Genomic DNA, 18202 nt, shown 5'->3' on the forward strand with positions numbered 1-18202 from the left:
ATTAGACCCCTGACGATATTATCCGGAATAAGCCCTATCGCATTGACTGCACCACGGAGGGGGCGCCCTCATTTGCACTGAATCCCTCTGATTTTGAAAACCCGAAATTCTCGAGCCCTGACCTGACTCAGAATAGACAGATCTCTCATAATACGGCTTTTGCAACTGTCGGACACTTTCAACAGGGTATGGTGACATAGGATCGCCCGGAAAATCCTCAGGTTGCCTAGCAGGTCTAGCCTTCTTACGTTGACCCCCATCATAATTCTCGTATTGTTGTCGTTTTAGATCCTCTAAATTTTGAGCATAAGCCTAGATGCGGGAAATATTCATAGCATCGAGCAGAGCAACCGTGAAGCATTCATTAATCAGGTGCAACCCAAGTCCTACCACAAACTGATGCACTCGATCACTCATTTCAGCCACAATCGAGGGGGCATACCTCACCAAGGAATCAAACTGGAGGCTATACTCCCGCACACTCATATTCCCTTGTTTAAGAGCCAAGAACCTGTCTACCCTTGCCCGACGAATCTCTGCCGGCAAGTAATGATGCAAGAAAGCCCCTGAGAACTCTTCCAATACTGCTGGAGATGCGTTTGTCCCTCAAGACGATTCCCAAGTTTCATACCACTAAACCGTAACATCCCGCAATCGGTATGAGGCCAACTCTACTAACTTAGTGTTTGATGCATGCATTACCCTCAAAGTCCTCTGCATCCTATCAATAAAGTTTTGCGGCTCCTCATCCTTGTTGGATCCGGTAAACACTAGAGGGTCCAGGTTGATTAAGTCTCGAACTCTCGCGCTAATAACCCTGTTAACATGATCAATACTTGTACCTACCTGGCACTGAGCCTGAGCGGCTACCAATCTAGTCAACAACTGTACTGCACTCCACATATCCATATCCTCATCCTGAACAATAAGTGGAGGTACTGGGTTCCTCCTCATCTCTCGGGTGCGGACAAAATTAGAGAACTATGCGAGGCTGTCGTATTTCCCCTCAGGGCCTCACTCTGGGCCTCGCTAGACATTGGTACTCTACTCATGCCCTCATCTTCCACTACTTTACCCTTCTGACCTGTTAACATGATCAACACTTGTACCTACCTGGCACTGAGCCTGAGCGGCTACCAATCTAGTCAACAACTGTACTGCACTCCACATATCCATATCCTCATCCTGAACAATAAGTGGAGGTACTGGGTTCCTCCTCATCTCTCGGGTGCGGACAAAATTAGAGAACTATGCGAGGCTATCGTATTTCCCCTCGGGGCCTCACTCTAGGCCTCGCTAGACATTGGTACTCTACTCATGCCCTCATCTTCCACTACTTTACCCTTCTGACTAGCCATAGCGTTCCTGGTCATAGGCATCGTTGCATATATAAAACAAGTCAAAGGTTAAGGACTTTATTCCCTATGACTCTGCTCTATTGCACGATTTAATATCAAGAAGGAAGGGTAACCGGTCCCTAAATGCCCTGTAGTATCTCGCTTATACAACGTGGCGCACAACACATTTATAAACAAGATTCTACTAGACACGGCTTGATGAAAACCCTAGGATAGAACCGCTCTGATACCACTTTGTCACGACCCAAATAAGAGGGCCACGACGGGCACCCGGTGCCTACTCAACCGAACGCCACGTACCTTATTTTTTTTTCTATAAGACTCACCATGATAGGCCACAGTCATATATAATTAATAATATTAAACTTAACTCACATATCTAATTCAAAAATATTTATATAGAAACATAGGGCCCGACAAGGACGCTGACATGTCGTACCTAAAGCTATACACAGGACACTGTTTGCCAAACCTCTAAGAAAACATGATCATAATATAAGTCGGGACAGTGTCCCCGACATCTTCATAAAACAAAGTAACATATATAGAATGTGACTTGGAAGTACTCCAGGAAGATGTGGAGCTCACTAACCAAGAGTTGATATCTGGAGACAGCCTACAGTGGGTGGTCCTCACCTCGCCTATCTACACCTGCGTGGCATAAAATACAGTGCCCCAGGAAAAGGCACGTCAGTACGAATAATGTACCGAGTATGTAAGACAGAAATGAAATGTAATAATAATAAGATACTATCTCGGGGAGAGATAAGAGTCAACTTATAACTTTTGACTTGCCGCTGAGGGCCGTAACATGTAGAATAACACCCATTCATATATATAAATAAAACTACGATATAGTACTTCTGATTACATCATTCTCATGGCGTTAACTACCTAACTGATCAGTGGTAACTGCCCGACCGGCCTTCGCACGGTGGTAAATATATGACTGCCCAACCGGTGGTAAATAATGATACATAACTGCCCAACCGGTGGTAACTGCCCGACCAGCCGTAACACGATGGTAAATGCATGACTGCCCGACCGACCGTAGCACGGTGGTAAATAAATATGCATGACTGCCCAACCGACCATAACACGATGGTAAATGAATATGCATGAATTACTATATTATGAACATTAACATCTTTATCAAATACCTCAATAGGGAACTAGATACATATTTAGACATGCTTGAATATCACTTAATCGGAATGAATAATATAGACATCCTTAACTGCTAAGAGTAGAACCACTTTGCAGCCTCTCTCAGGTTGGAAAGAAAGGGAAGTAATGACTTTTAGTAGAACAAAACAACATATAGAGAAGTATTTGTACCTCCCTTTTAAGAAAATATCAACAAGTCTCTCTCTAACTATCATTCTTTAAATCAGATAACATGCAAAACTCGAGGTCGTAATTTAATAAGGAGCTAGTTGAAAATGAATTGTTGCATGCTTCTATAAGCAACTTTGCTTCCAAATTCACACAAAGGACAAAACTGAGATGTGCATGCAGTGTCATGTCAAATTATTTTCCTAAACACTGAAACTTAAGGCGCTTGACCCATTAAAACATTGCCTCAACTTAATATAGGCGCAACAACTACAAGTTGCTAAATGTCTAAAGCCCAAGTTGAAGAAACAGTTGAAATATTTAAGTGAGCAAGTCGCCAGAAAGAAAAATAGGAAATTATAAGGTCACCATTTAAAAATACTACAAGTAACCAAAGCAATTACATCTCATTCAGCACCTTTCTTCAATAGACACAAAAGACATGTTGTTGCTTTCTTTTCTTTCCATTTGATACCAAAGCAAGGTTGGCGAATAAAAATATTTCATGGACTCAGTACCTAATATCAATTAACCATTAGGGTATCAACTTTAACTTCTGCATTCCATAGATGTGTAAGAAATGTTATAGACTTGTTCTCTTTGTAAACTGCATATTCTCCAGAAAGCACAATCTTATTTATTTGTGTATGTATTTTTTTTTAACAACTAATCCACCGGATCACCTGAGTAACTCTACCTTAAGGCGAAGCCAGGACTTCAAGCTTATGGAATAACATTACATTTACGTATCGTTACTTGGATCATGCCAAAAGAAAGAAGGATTAACCTTAATATACCTGGAGTAGCGAAAACTCCGTATGATATTCTTGGAGAAGATTGCACCGTATTCCTATAGAACTGCAAAATTTGGATGGAATTAAGTTTCTGTTCTTTGAAGTATTTGAACTAGGAAAATGAAAATGTTTCTTGCTTTTTATGAATTAAGAACGTCTGTTCGCTCTTTTGTCCCAATGGAAAGGGATAAGACTTGTAATAAGTCTTTACATTATTAAATTCTAATAATACTTAGGTAGCCACCTAGGATTTTGGGGAGGAAAATTAATCTTATCTCATATTTTAGTAGTTAACTAGGTAATGTCCCGTTACCCGGTAATTAATTAATTACCCGTATAATTAAGAATTATCTTAAATTATTTAAAATTTTACTTATTTTTAATATACTTTATACATCATACTACCGTGATCATATAGTACCTTGCATGGTACTAGTTCATAATTATCGGGTATTATGCTCGACCCGTATTTTATCCCAAATTGGCCACTTTCAACGAAATTCGTTTTTTTTAATTCGTGTACCCTTTATCCTTCATGACACTTATTTATCGCTTGTTATAAATAGCGTATATACTTTAACCTAAAGATAATCTCACCCCCCGAGTCTACGTCAATTAACTGAAGACGAAACTTTTAACGTACGAAAATGCGAGATGTAACATCCTTCCCCCCTTAGAAACATTCGTCATCGAATGTTTAAACTTGCAAGATGTACATACATATGCATCTATTATAAATATATATATCTTCCCGGGCTAAACTCGAATGAAATAAATATCAGGCTGTCACGGGGTCAGGACGTCATCCCTCCCTAAAATTACTTCCTAATACATTTGTCACCTATGATTCTGTTAATCTATCTTCTAGGCGCTGACACTTATTAGTTGTAATCTTAATAACCGGGTTCATTCTTTGCTTTCAAGCTAGCTTTGGTTTCCCTTAAGTCTTCAGACGTAATGCCAACTTACTCTTACATTAATCATATTAACTGGACAATTTGCGTTAATAAGATCCAACATTACCAATAATCACAATACCTGACACATCATCCGGTGTAGCCTCTGGGTCATGACGACCTGCCAAAGCATATATGCGATTCTGACTATCGCCGGAGCTAGATGCTCCACCCCTGCCTCTACCTCTATTAGTTGATGCCTGAGGGCCTCGCTCTTGAGGGCGTACTGAAGAGGAGGAGACTGTTATAGATCTGGTGGGCTGAACCATCCCGCTTCTGCCATTTATAGGACAATCCCTCATGTAATAACTAGGGTCTCCACAGGTAAAGCATACATTAGACCCTTGATGACATTATCCGGAATGAGCCCTATCGCATTGACTGCACCACAGAGGGGGCACCCTCATTTGCGCTGAATCCCTCTGATTCTTAAAACCCGAAATTCTCGAGCCCTATCCTGACTCAGAATAGATAGATCCCTCATAATACGGCTTTTGCAACTGTCGGACACTTTCAACAGGGTATGCTAACATAGGATCGCCCGAAAAATCCTCAGGTTGCCTAGCAGACCTAGCCTTCTTATGCTGACCCCCAACACAATTCTCGTATTGCTGTCATTTTTTATCCTCTAAATTTTGAGCATAAGACTGGATGCGGAAAATATCCATACCATCGAGCAGAGCGGCCGTGAAGCATTCATTAATCAGGTGCGGCCCAAGTCCTACCACAAACCGATGCACTCGGTCACTCATTTTAGCTACAATCGAGGGGGCATACCCTGCCAAGGAATCAAACTGGAGGCTATACTCCCACACACTCATATTCCCTTGTTTAAGAGCCAAGAACCTGTCTACCCTTGCCTGACGAATCTTTGTCGGCAAGTAATGATGCAAGAAAGCCCCTGAGAACTCTTCCCATACCGCTGGAGATGCATTTATCCCTCTAGATGATTCCCAAGTTTCATACGACTGAACCGCAACATCCTCCAATCAGTATGAGGCCAACTCTACTGACTCAATGTCTAATACATGCATTACCCTCAAATTCCTCTGCATCCTATCAATAAAGTTTTGCGGGTCCTCATCCTTGTTGGATCCGGTAAACACTAGAGGGTCCAGGTTGATGAAGTCTCGAACTCTCACGCTAATAACCCCGTTAACGTGACCAACACTTGTACCTACCTAGCGCTGAGCCTGAGCGGCTATCAATCTAGTCTACAACTGTACTGCACTCCGCATATCCATATCCTCATCCTGAACAATAGGTAGAGGTACTGGGTTCCTCCTCATCTCCTCGGGTGCTGACAAAATCGGAGAACTATGCGAGGCTGTCGTATTTCCCCTCGGGGCCTCACTGTGGCCCTTGCTAGACATTGGTACTCTACTCATGCTCTCATCTTCCACTACTTTACCTTTCTGACTAGCCGTAGCATTCCTGGTCATAGGAATCGCCATATATAAAACAAGTCAAAAGTCAAGGACTTTATTCCCTATGACTCTGCTCTATTACACGATCTAATATCAAGAAGGAAGGGTAACCGGTCCCTAAATGCCCTGTAGTATCTTGCTTATACAACGTGCTGCACGACACATTTATAAACAAGATTCTACTAGACACAGCTTGCAGACAACCCTAGGACAGAACCGCTTGGATACCACTTTGTCACGACCCAAATCAGAGGGCCACGACGGGCACCCGGTGCCTACTCAACCGAGCGCCACATACCTTATTTTGTTTTTCTATAAGACTCACCATGATAGGCCACAATCATATATAATTAATAATATAAAACTTAACTCACATATCTAATTCAAAAAGATTTATATAGATACATATGGGCCGACAAGGACGTTGACATGTCGTACCTAAAGCTATACACAAGACGTTGTCTGCAAAACCTTTAAGAAAACATGATCATGATATATAAGTCGGGACAGGGTCCCCAACATCTTCATAAAATAAAGTAACACATATAGAACATGACTCGGCAATACTCCGGAAAGATGTGGAGCTCACCAACCAAGAGTTGATATCTGGAGGCAGCCTACAGTGGGTGGTCCTCAGCTCACCTATCTACACCTGCGTGGCATGAAATACATCGCCCCAGGAAAAGGGACGTCAGTACAAAGAATGTACCGAGTATGTAAGGCAGAAATGAAACGTAATAATAATAATAAGATACTATCTCGGGGAGAGATAAGAGTCAACTTATAACTTTTGACTTGCCGCTGAGGGCCGTAACATGTAGAATAAAACCCATTTGTATATATAAATAAAACTACGATATAATAGTTCTGATTACATCATTCACGTGGCGTTAATCGCCCAGCTGATCAGTGGTAACTGCCCGACCGGCCTTCGCACGGTGGTAAACATATGACTGCCCAACCGGTGGTAAATAATGATACATAACTGCCCAACCGATGGTAACTGACCGACCGGCCGTAGCAAGGTGGTAAATGCATGACTGCCCAACCGGCTGTAGTATGGTGGTAAATGAATATGCATGACTGTCCAACCGGCCGTAGCACGATGGTAAATGAATATGCATGAATTACTATATTATGAACATTAACATCTTTATCAAATACCTCAATAGGGAACTAGATACATACTTAGACATGCTTGAATATCACTTAACCGAAATGAATAACATAGACATCCTTAACTGCTAAGAGTAGAACTACTTTGCAGCCTCTCTCAAGCTGGATAGAAGGGAAGTAATGACTTTTAGTTAAACAAAACAACATATAGAGAAATATTGGTACCTCCCTTTGAAGAAAATATCAACAAGTCTCTCTCCAGCTATCATTCTTTAAATCAGATAACATGCAAAACTCAAGGTCGTAATTTAATAAGGAGCTAGTTGAAAAGGAATTGTTGCATGCTTCTATAAGCAACTTTGTGTACTACCAAATTCACACAAAGGACAAAACTGAGATGTGCCTGCAGTGTCATGTCAAATTATTTTCCTATAAACACTGAAACTTAAGGCGCTTGACCCATTTACATTTTGCCTCAACTTAATATAGGCGCAGCAACTACAAGTTGCTAAATGTCCAATGCCCAAGTTGAAGAAACAATTGAAATATTTAAGTGAGCAAATTGCCAGAAAGAAAAATAGGAAATTATATGTCACCATTTAAAAATATTAAAAGTAACCAAAGCAATTACATCTCATTTCGCATCTTTCTTCAATAGACACAAAAGACATGTTGTTGCTTCCTTTTCTTTTCATTTGATACCAAAGCAAGGTTGGCGAATAAAAATATTTCATGGACTCAGTACCTAATATCAACTAATCAATAGGGTACCAACTTTAACTTTTGCATTCCATAGATGTGTAAGAAATGTCATAGATTTGTTCTCTTTGTAAACTGCATATTCTCCCGAAAGCACAGTCTTATTTATTTGTGTATGTAATTTTTTTAACAACTAATCCACCGGATCGCCTGGGTAACTCTACCTTAAGGCCGAAGCCAGGACTTCAAGCTTATGGAATAGCATTACGTTTATGTATCGTTACTTGGATCATGCCAAGAAAAAGAAGGATTAACCTTAACATACCTGGAGTAGGGAAAACTCTGTATAATATTCTTGGAAAAGATTGCATAGAATCGCAAAATTTGGATGGAATTAAGCTTTTGTTCTTTGAAGTATTTGAACGAATTAACTTCTGTTCTTTGAAGTATTTGAACTAGGAAAATGGAAATGTTTCTTGCTTTTTTTTTTAATTAAGAATGTTTGTTTGTTCTTTTGTCCCAATGGAATGGGATAAGACTTGTAATAAGTCTTTACATTATTAAATTCTAATAATTCTTAGGTGGCTACCTAGGATTATTGACTACTTAGTCATTTTTGTAGGTTTGTGGCTACATGCCACGTTTTTTGGGAGGAAAATTAATCTTATATAGTTAACTAGGTAATGTCCCGTTATCCGATAATTAATAAATTATGCTTATAATTAAGACTTATCTCAATTTACTTAAAATTTTACTTATTTTTAATATATTTTATACATCATATTACCGTGGTCATATAGTACCTTTTATGGTACTAGTTCATAATTATCGGGTATTATCGCTTGACCCGTATTTTATTCAAAATTGGCCACTTTCAACAAAACTCGTTTTCTTTAATTCTTGTACCCTTTATCCTTCATGACACTTATTTATCGCTTGTTATAAATAGCGTAAATACGTTAACCTCAAGATAATCTCACCCCCGAGCCTACGTCAATTAACTGAAGACGAAACTTTTAACGTACGAAAATGTGAGATGTAACAGTGTCGAAAGCTTTGTTGCAAAAATGTAGACCCCATCACTTATAATAGCCCGCGGAATACCAAACCTTGTAAAAATATTCTTCTTCAAGAACACCACCACACTTCTTGCCTCATTATTGGGTAGAGCAACAGCCTCAACCTATTTGGACACATAATCCACCATAACCAAGATGTAGGTGTTTCCACAAGAGCTCACGAAAGGACCCATGAAGTCAATACCCCACACATCAAAAATATCGATCTCCAAAATGGTAGTGAGAGATATTTCATTTTTCTTTGAGATTCCACTGTCCCGTTGACATTCATCACATCTTTTTACTAACTCACTTGCATCCTTGTAAAGAGTGGCCAATAGAAGCCGCAGCTAAGCATTTTGGCTGTTGTTCTTGCTCCACCATGATGACCACTATATGTTGAAGAATGACATGCCCTAAGAATTTCACCTTCCTCTTCTTCCGGTACACATCTTCTAGTCACCCCATTTGTACAAATTCGGAAAAGGTATGGCTCATCCCAATAATAATCTTGACAGTCCTGTTTGAGCTTCTTACTTTGGTTTGAAAAGAACTCATCCGGAATGATTACACACACAAGAAAATTTGCTAGATCCGTGAACCATGACACATCTTTCATTGAAATAGCCAAGAGTTGCTCATCCGGGAAGGAGTCATTGATTTCAAGGCTATCATGCTGCCTTCCCTCATCCTCCAAACGAGACAAGTGGTCTGCCACTTGATTTTTACTCCCTTTTCTATTTTGGATGTCAATATCAAACTCTTGCAACAAAAGCACTCATCTCATCAACCGAGACTTGGAGTCCTTATTGCTCATAAGATATTGAAGCGTCGGATGATCTGTGTGGACAATGATTCTTGCACTCATCAAATATGGGCGGAACTTCTCAGTTGCAAACACAATGGCAAGTAGCTCTTTCTCCGTAACGGTATAGTTGACTTGAGAACTATTTATGGTCTTACTAGTATAGTATACAAGATAAAATTTCTTGTTAATGTGTTGCCCCAAAACAACCCCAATCGCTATGTCACATGCATTGCACATGCGTTTAAAAGGGACACTCAAATTTGGAGCGATGATGATGAGAGTAGTTGTCAACTTGAACATTAACAATTCAAAAGCTCTCATGCAATCATCATTGAAGTTAAACTTAGCATCCTTCTCAAGAAGCTTGCGCAACGGGTTTACCACCTTAGAGAAATCTTTGATGAAACATCGGTAAAACCCCGCGTGGCCTAAGAAACTCCGAAAACCCTTCACCGAAGTTGGAGGTGGAAGTTTATAAATCACCTCAATCTTTACCTTGTCAAATTCAATTCCATTCTTAAAGATTTTGTGTCCAAGGATAATGCCTTCCTCGACCATGAAATGACACTTCTCCCAATTGAGCACCAAGTTTGTTTCTTCATATCTTGCCAATTCTTTATCCAAATTTGCAAGACAATTATCAAAAGAATCTCCAACCACCGAGAAGTCATCCATGAAAACTTCAAGGTAGTCCTCCACCATGTCCGTAAAAATAGCCATCATACACCTTTAAAAAGTCATCGGTGCATCGCACAAGCCAAATGGCATCCGCTTGAAAGCAAAAGTACCATAGGGACTGCGAGCACGTAATTGTTTCCCCACTTAAGATTGCTCCTAAAAAGTCCAAAAATAGTCTTCTAATTAGCTTTGAGTTTTACAGAATTTCTAAGGATTTTTCTCTATTTTTGTTATGTTCACTTTTATGCCATTTAATTGCATTTTCATAATTAGAAGCATTTTAAATCATGAAAAAAATAAAAAATATTTTTTTCTTTACATTTTTGGATTTTCATTGCATTTCCTTAAGATATAAAAAATCACAAATAAATAACACTTTCGATTACCCTTATTTTATGCATTTTAGGTTAATTAATTAATTAATTAATTAAAATCATTAGGTCACAAGTTTGGTTAGTAGGTCAAATTTGCAAAAATAGTTTCAAGTAGAATTAGGTTGACTTGATTTGAAAAATGGAATAAAGAAGAAGAGAATGGGCTCTCAACCTTCGTTTTGAGCTAAGCAGCTTTAATGGCCCATTTACATTCCACATACATGCCCAAACCCATTACCTAGCTAGTCCTGTCCCTATATTAATCCAAACGACCCCGTTTTGCAACATTCAATCCCCACCCTCCACCATTCCCCATCCAACGGTCCGCAACACCCCTCTTCTAACCCATAAAAATGTCGGACCATAGACCCCTACCCCCCTAAATCGTCTCAGACTCATCTCTCTCACCCCTCTCTTATCCCTCACCGTCCGCCACCGCCGAAAATCGCCTACAGAAATGGCGCCACTCCAAATCATCCCAGATTAACACCACACAATCCTCACCCCCCTCAAATCTTAACCCCTTACCTATTTCCCCAAAATTCCCATCAAACTCGTCAAATTTCGGATCTAAGAAGTCACAAAAAACCTAAATCTACCCCATTTCGAGTTTCTTCAAATTCTAGCCTACCTAAGTTTCATACCAACAATAATTGAACACTTTTATCGAGAGTTATCAATTGGAGTCGATTTTGGACCTATTTTAGGCCACCCGAATCTGGCCACTACCACAGAACCCCCATAATGTTGATTTCTTTGCTGGTATATGGCAGACATCGTCATATATAGCATTGGCTACGCCTCAAATGTGGGCTAATGCTCATGTAACAATGTTGGCTGTTAGCCGGGTATCTTTTTTGGGTAGACTTATCGTCAAAGGATAATCCTTCTTTCGTTTCTTTGATTACTGCCTATTTGAGGTTAATGGATTGACATTTTGTGTTACATATCATAGATTAGGTTTATTTCACAATTAACAGCATGTTTTTAGTATTGTCTTCAACTTTTGTTAAATTAATCAATTGATATGTTGATTGTTAGTACATCTTCTCGTATGTTAGCATGCTCTAGATTAGTTAGGATTTCAAAATTTTGTGATTAGGCCAATATTTTAAAAGCATAGCAGTCGATTTTAATTAGGTTAGAGTCACTTCAATTGGTTAATTACATGTGTGAATTAGTTTAATTACCTAAAATAGGTTAAAGTTCGAATATTGCTTGTTGTGCTGTGATTTTTTAATTCATCTAAGTTTTATGATAGCTATTTGTAAGTACTAAAATTCGGGGGTCTAAAAGAAGTAGGAAAACAAAGGAATCTGTTTTATTTAGTTGGAAATGCATTAAAATGGGAGAATAAGTTTAAAACTTGGGGTAAAAGTTGAAGTTTCAAAAGTTTAAAACGTGATGGGAACAAAGAAAAAATATCTGAAAAGGGACATCTGTCCAATTCAGTTAAAAAGATGCCTTATCTCCTAGTTTTTAGTTGACAGAATTTTCTGCATTCCTCTCTGAATTTTTCCTCACAAAGGCACGCTCCTACACTCTATATAAGAGGTCATATATCACTCACTCATACACACGAATCAGACTACAACTTTCAAAGATCTTTCATTTTTCTCCACCCTCATTTTCAGTAGAAAAACTTCTGAAATTTCAGTCCTAAAATCTCTAAAAAAAACTAAGAGAGAAAAGGTTCAAGGCTTTTTTCTGAGTTCAAATCTTCTGCTACAAGTTCTGAGTTTATAGCTATTGAGGTCAAAGAAGTGTCACTGTTTTGTTGGATTTGAAGTTTCGATTGCTCCTTGTTTCCCTGTTGCTATTTCACTACTACTAGGTGTATTTATCCATCTTGTTAGTTTCTACTTGAACTATAAATGAAATTAGGTTGTTTATGCTATACTCTTGCAGTGTTTATCATAATTTTAGCATGTGTAAAGTCCAAATCTGTTGTGGTTTCATCCTTGTTAATCTGTGCAATTGTTGGAATGTTAAGATCACGTGAGCAGTTTGTTGAATGTTAATAAGTGATTTAACATCTGTTTGAATGTCATTTTGTTCCTTTCTTTTTCTTTGAAATGTGTGTGGGTTTCACAATGTTTACTTCATTGTGAAGTGATGCAGGAATTTGGTTCATGTTTTCTTTCAATTTGCTCAGCATAGTGTTTTTAACAAGTGAGGATAGCTTTGTAGTTATTCTTTCACAAAGCTTTAACAAGCCAAGAGGATCATGAGATATGGTGATTACAGAGAACTAGTTGTTCATTTGAATATGTAACTAGCTTAAAGTATCATCTTAATGTGTATCCTATAACAGATTTTCATATGTATGAATTAGTTGTCAATTGTGTTTAAATCTAGCATCAATTTAGTTTGTTGAAAGTATTTAATCATGGTTCAATTAGTTTAGTAGATTAATTATGCATGTTTTTATTTTTGGCCAACCATGTGCTTGTGAATAAATGTGTAATTGCAACAAAATTTCCTTAGGAAAGCTTATGGAATTTTTCTTAGTTCATTTGGGCCTTCGCTTGAGGGCCAGACTTCAAAAAGAAGTCAGCAGTGGAAGGTCTCACAGCTGGGCTTTATATGAAAGCCCATTTGGATGTCAGTCACCCTCATGGTCGACTTAGTCTCTTTAAATAAATGTGATTGGCCCTTTTTCTTACGAATTAATTCATTTGACTTCCTTTCATTTAGTCAAGTAAATGAATCTGCTAATGGATCCAGTAGCTAATCTTACAAGGAATTTTCCATAAATCATGACCTCACAACAAATCTCAAAGTAGTTTAGGAAAATAATTCTAAATATTGTAGTTTGCTTTAGGCGCGACTAATAATAAATCATCGTGACTATGGGTACAATTCCCGTGGCATAGTCATAATACGTAATCCCCAATTCGAGTGTGCGTTTCACGTGATTCGACCATAACTTCAAATAATAATAAAAATTAACATGTTATAAATCGCCGGTGCGTTTCACGTGGCGCGATTCTCAATGTGTACCAAAACAAACGAGTGCGCGACATTTCGACTTGTTCAAACAAATTCCATAAATACTAAAAGCGATTAAAAAGCAAAAAATGCACAATATGTTTCAAATATGTATTAAATCAGATAATTCGGCCAATTATTAAATAGTTGAGCGACCGTGCTAAAACTAACAAAACTCGAAAATGCCTAACATCTTCTCCCGGGTTAACAAAATTTCTTATTCAATTTTCTAGTTTTGCAGACTTTTTAAACAGAGTCAAATTTCCTCGATTTGAGATTTAAAAAATAAACTAGTGAATTGGGACACCATAAATTATTCCAAGTGGCGACTCTGAAATAAATAATCCCATTTCGATTAATGTCACTTTAATTGGAATAACTCCATATCACTTCGGGCTCGTATGTTGGTTTCGGAGCCCGGTACATGTCGGATATGTCATTTAAGACTTGTTCGCAAAATTTGGTGTCAATCCGAGTAGTTTTAGGGCGTTTCGGCTCGTTAGGGGAAAATTAAGAACTTGAAGTTAATAAGTTTGATTCATTTGGTTTTAGGGGGTGACTCTTAGATTTAGCATTGTTTCGGGTGTTCCGAAGGTTCAAGTAGTTCCGTCTCGTGATTTCAGACTTGTCGGTATGTTCGAGTGGGGCCCGAGATCCCTGAGCATCAAATGGACGAGGTTCGAGTGAAGTTGAGAATTTGTAGAAGTGCTGAAGCATCTGCTTCTGTCATAACCGCACATGCAGTTGGTCGACTGCAGAAGCGGTCGTAACCTCACAGATGCGGCTTAGAGCTGGCCAGGCCAAACCGCAGAAGCAGCTCCTTAGCCGCAGAAGCGGCTTCGCAGATGCGGCTTCAAGACCGCAGAAGTGGTCCTAGTCCTTTTAGCCAATTCCGCAGATGCGGTCCCCTGACCGCAAATGCAAAAACTGCTGAAGCAGTGAGCTTCATTTAAGTTGAGCTCCAGCCATTTTGACCATGTGACACTTGGGTATTGAGCGATTTTGGAGATCTTGAGAAGGGATTCCCACATAGCATCGTGAGGTAAGTTCATCCCCCTTATTTCTATATTTAACACTCGAGTTTTGGGTAGATTAACACCTAAAGATTTGGAGAAATCAAGGGGGATTAGAGCTAGACCTAGGGTTTTAATGAAACTTAGATTTTACCACAAAATTGGTTATGAAATGGATTAAAAATCATATATTATTGATTCTTAGGTTATAGAGAACAACTTCCTTCGGAAAATTTTGGAATCCGGGCACGTGGGCCCGGGGTCGGATTTTTGGAAACTTGTATTAATGGTTGGGAAATGGCTTAAATAGCTAGAATTCGATCTTGTGAGCTTATATTGACTAGTTCCTACCTCATTTAACTAGTTTTGGATCGTTCGGCTCTAAATTGAGAGTTTGGGCTCGTTCTTATTATTGGAAGTGCACTTTGGAACGAAGTGAGTCTCCTTTCTAACCTTGTAAGAGGGAATTGTTCCCATAGGTGTAATAATTGAATAATTTGCTGCTAAATGCGGGGGATACGTACGTACTAGGTGACGAGAGTCCGTGTATAGCTACTATTATGTCAATTGTCCGGGAAGTCTAGGACCCGTATCATGTTATATTTGTGAATGTCTCTATATTTTCTTGCTAATGTGATCACTTAGGGCATGCTAGAGACTTGGAAAGGAATATAAGCGAATGTATGCACTTGTTGGACACTTGTATGAATTTACGTGGAATTAAATGCGCATTCATGTGTTTTCTTGATATTAATTGACATTTATGGATCGGGCCGATCACCTCGGTAGAAATAGATGCATCTATGGTTCGCGTCATTCGACCCTCTGGCAGTTCACAATTTATTTTCTGTTGGATCAGGCCGTCGACCTCGGCATAGTGTGCACATGATATCTATGTAAAATCTTATCCATGACTCGACCTGCTAAATATCTGAAATGTAAATGGCTATTTGTAAATTGTTAAGAACATGAAATATTACCTCTTGCTACCAACTGTTGATTATTTGTGACTCTCATGCTTAGCGTAACACTTCATTATATTATTTGACCTTAGTAAGTATCAAGTCGACCTCTCGTCTCTACTTCTTCGAGATTAGACGGGATACTTACGGGGTACATATTTTATGTACTCATACTACACTTCTGTACTTAATTGTACAAGATTTGAGGCAGGTACATCTGGCTATCAGTCTAGTGTGCGCCCCTGATTCATAGTCCGAGACTTCCGCGGTGAGCTGCCCCTTCCTGTGCTGTTCAGCAGCTTGATGGAGTCTCTCTTTATCTATTTTTGTTGTCTATTCTATTTCGGACAGTAGGATGTATTTATTCTTTTGTATATTCTACTAGTTGCCCATAACTTATGACACCAGGTCTTGGCACACACATTAGTAGACGTTTCTTTTGGGTTGTATAATTATTATCGAATGTTGCATATTATCACCTATTTTTAATTGCAAATTAAGAAAATGTTGTAACTGTTTTGGGTAAGTAAAATAAGAGTTTACTAATACTTCCGCATTGGCTTTCCTGACAACGGTGTTGGGCGCTATCACGATCTGTAATGAAAATGGGTCGTGACAACTGTTATACTTGGCTTTTGATTATTTTTTGATTTTTTTACATATTTGGGCCTAATGTGCTAAATGCCGCATTTTACCGCTTTGATATTGATTGAATTGTATATAAACTGTTACGAAACCCTCTTCTCTCTAAGTCTTCTGAATCTTCTAGGAAGCATGCGCTTCGCGTGGATTCTTTTCTATTAGAGTCATATCCCAATTTTAGAATGAGGTTCGAAAAAGTTGCAAAGTCGGTGAAGCTTCTATAATCCCGGTACGCTGCCCCCTTCCCCCGGCTCGAGTTGTTCGCTCGGGTAAGCCAGGTCTAGAACAATACACCCAGGTTTTAAACATATAATAACATAGCCTCATGCCTGATCCCTAGTAGGTACGTTTGTTTGCATTACGTGCATTTGACTTTGGGGACTCAACACAGGGGTTGGGTCCGTCTAAGACAGGTGTACCCAAAATTAAAAGATCATCCTGATGCATTTTATGTGCCACTTGTACATATATTTGCTTCGGCTTGCATGTTGACTGACTTCTAGAATGGGGAAGAAAAATCAAGATAAACCAAGATTGAGGTAGGAGAGAGAAATCACCCATTTCTGAAACCCCGGTATTCAAAATATCCCGAAACTCTGTCGAAATTTTGAAAAAAGAAAAGAAAAGAAAAGTCATTTCGAAATAAGTTATATTTTCCTGTTGCATCAAAACTTACTGAACTACGTGGGTTTGATTCCCACCGGACGTGAGATACGTAGACAACCTTCATCAGGTTCAGCCCTATTTTTGCAAAAATAGCCAAAATATAAAAATGCTGCCATTTTGTCATAAATAAAGTCAGGTGATGCCGTTTTTGTCCAAAATAGCCAGAAATGTCCCGATGGGATGCCGGAAGGCTATTTTTGCAAGAATAGCCACCTTGGGCCCTCTTTCTAATTTTAGGCCACTTAGCGGGCACAACCTTAAAATCTTCCCTTCTGAAGTGCTAAAGGGCCATATTTGCAAAAGTAGCCATGATTTGTTTTAAGTTAGATTTTATAATAAATAGTCTTTTCATGGTTAGTGTTTTAATAAAAATTCACATGCTTTAACGAGTCATCCTAATTTAAAAATGTGCAGAATGAGCCCCATTGAGAACCTACCTTTTTGAGTCGTAGATGAGATTCCACTAAGACTCCACATGTGGTGGAACGACCTGGGGGAGGTCAGCTAGCGTTCTGTGACCAAAGCTTTAGGTGGGCTCACCGGTCTTTTGAAGATTAAACCCAGGGTTGACATAATTGAAGCTTTGATTCCGTTTTGGACCCGACATACAATATTTTTCACTTCTCTGACTTTGAATGGACCCCTACTCTATAGGAGATGACATGTTATGCTGGTCTTGATGGGAATCTCAGGCACCAATATCCAGTAGCACTAAGGACTATAACCCCTCATAAGTTTTCGGACCTTCTGAGCATTAACCGGCAGGTTAAAGATGAAAATTTGGTAGGAGGATTCTGCACATTCCACTTCTTATACAGCTGGTATGGGAACCCCCACAAATTTGAGGCTTCGAATACTATTTTGAGTTAATAGGAAAATAAAAACAAGTGGGAAGCACACAGAGGTTTAGCCTTCGTAGTTGCATTTTTAGGCACTCCGATATGCCCAAGAAGTGACAGAAATATAGAACTGGGACTTGCAGGAATGGCCGACTTTATGGTCAAAAAGGCCAACTGTACTCTTATACCAATGATTCTCGCATAAATCTATCGAGCTTTAACCGCCTGTCGAGCTGGTGCAATGTTCTTTGAGGGTTGCAACTTGCTTTTGAAAATGTGGCTGGTGGAACATCTCTACCATCGCCCTAGGTACATGAACTACGGATTGACCGTACTCAATTGTGTTGAAGAATATGGAAACCGGGTAAACGGCTATGAGTTGCCCGAGGGTACTGAAGCATGGTTCGCATATTTGGGTTCTTTGACCACAAAGCAAATTGAGTGGACTTTCAGTTGGCTCCCGGTCCACGAGGTTATTTACATGTC

Source organism: Nicotiana sylvestris, chromosome 3 (genome assembly GCF_000393655.2).
Source record: "Nicotiana sylvestris chromosome 3, ASM39365v2, whole genome shotgun sequence".
In the NCBI taxonomy this organism is placed as follows: Eukaryota; Viridiplantae; Streptophyta; class Magnoliopsida; order Solanales; family Solanaceae; genus Nicotiana; species Nicotiana sylvestris.